The sequence below is a fragment of the Amyelois transitella genome, chromosome 23 (genome assembly GCF_032362555.1).
Source record: "Amyelois transitella isolate CPQ chromosome 23, ilAmyTran1.1, whole genome shotgun sequence".
In the NCBI taxonomy this organism is placed as follows: Eukaryota; Metazoa; Arthropoda; class Insecta; order Lepidoptera; family Pyralidae; genus Amyelois; species Amyelois transitella.
The window spans coordinates 1,884,065-1,886,223 of record NC_083526.1 but is presented as its reverse complement, the minus strand read 5'-3'; positions in this window follow the sequence as shown (position 1 = coordinate 1,886,223).

Sequence of the window (2,159 nt, the reverse complement as noted above, 5' to 3'; positions counted from 1 at the left end):
ATACTTGCTGAAAAAAAAAGAGAGCGAAATCATAACCAGTGAAATCCAGTATGATCCGCGCTAATGCCGCCGGGGGGTGGGGGGAGGTCGGAGGGAGTATTCAGCATTTAAATGTTAAGCAACGCCCGCCCAAATTTGCGGGAGACAACATCTTGCGGAGTACTTGGGTACAGTCGAAAACAGAACGGCTTTCTTTAGTCTTTGAATTAAAATACTCGTATAATGAGTACCTACACCACTATGCCGTGTGGTTCCCGGCACCAATAGACAAAAGAATAGGACCAATCCGTTTCTTTCCCATGAATGTCATAAAAGGCGACTATGGGATAGGCTTATAAATTTGGGATTCTTCTTTTAGGCGACAGGCTAGCAACCTGTCACTTTATATGAATCTCAATTCTATTAGTGAGCCAAGCAGCTGAACGTGGCCATTCAGTCTTTTCAAGACTGCTGCCTTTTTCTACACCGCAAGGTACATGGTACCTTGAAGCGAAGTACTTTTAGTCTGGGTCTTCCTTTTCCAACGTTTCCATGTACTCACCTTGTAAATTTTACTTAGTAAAAACGTGAGTGTAATATTAGAAAATAACTAGCTGTCCCGGCAAACGTCGTTTTGCCATATAAATAATTTTTAAGTAACTTCTAGTTAAAAAAAAATGTTAAGGTTGGACAACCCTTATCACTAAGGGGTATGAAAAATAGATGTTGGCTGATTCTCAGATCTACTCGATATGCTCACAAAATTTCATGAGAATTCGTCAAGCCGTTTCGGAGGAGTACGGGAACGAACATTGTGGCACGAGAATTTTATATATATACTAGCTTTCCGCCCGCGGCTTCGCCCACGTGTAATTCGGTTATATATAGCGTTTTTTAATGATCTCGACAGGGCTTTTTCTTCCACAGGCTAAAATCTTGTTACAACTGGAATTAAATATAGCCTGTGTTACTCAGGGATGATGTAGCTTTCTAATGGTGAATGTTTGAAATCGATTCAGTAGTTTCGGAGTTTATCGATTACATGTGTAAACAAACAAACATATAAAAAAATAGATTGTTCCTCTTTATAATATTAGTATACATACAAATCTATATAGAAAAAGTAAAGCGAGACAAAATCATAGCGCGATCTATCTCGATGCCACCGCCATCTATCGAGCATCGAGACAACTCAACAAGGAAATAAAATTCGGGTGTTTTATTTATGCATACCGATTACGCCGAGATTTATGGACCGATTTACGTGATTCTTTTTTTGTTCGGTAGAGTATACTTTCAAGTTGGTCCCGTTGTTACCTAGTCAGGATCTGATAATGGTATTCCAGGGAAATCAAGGGCAAACCTCAAATTTACAGCCAATTACGTTTTTGACAATTTCATAGATCTGTTTAAGTATTTGCGTCTGATAGTCATCATCCCATGTGAATGAGCTGATGATGGAAGGTACAACTCCTCAACGGTTAGGAGTTGAAAGAAAATTCTTACGAAGTTATACGTACATGTGAGGCTATTAGGTTGACCTGATAATAAAAAGTAAATCTCATTAACGTTAAGAATTTAGGTAAAAATGGATGCGGACAAATTTCGTCTCTTCACTTGTTTCCTTTTAGCTGTTTGTATGGGTAGTGTTAACACAAAATAGGGATTTAAAGGCGTGATGTTATTAATGTTATGCATGTATGTACATAATTATGTATGTTATTATGTATGTTAAAGAGACGACTGAAAGTTGTCATACAAAGTCTTTTTTTTTAAGGATGGGAAATTATCAAATGACCTCTCCCGCTCTGGGTGGAACGGAAGGTAGTGTCAGACTTTTACTGACTAAAACCCACCTCGTTCCTTCAGTTGCCCTTTGCGTTCCGGGGCCACGGTATCTCGTTAGAACTTTCCCGCAGCCCCGGCTCAGTTTATCCCGTTTCCCCACCTTGGGGGTTGACATTTCAAAAATCCCTTCTTAGTGCTCATTTATGTTACTAAAGGAACCTCTGTTCAAAATCTCAGACTCCTATACCGAGCGGTTTCGGCTGTGCGTTAATAAATCAGTCACCCAATCGCACCCCCTAAATCACGATTGGAGGGTAGTTTGAAAAAACTTATAATGTCAAACATATTTACTTGCCTATGTACGTGTTCATGCCAAGTTTCAAGTTTATAAA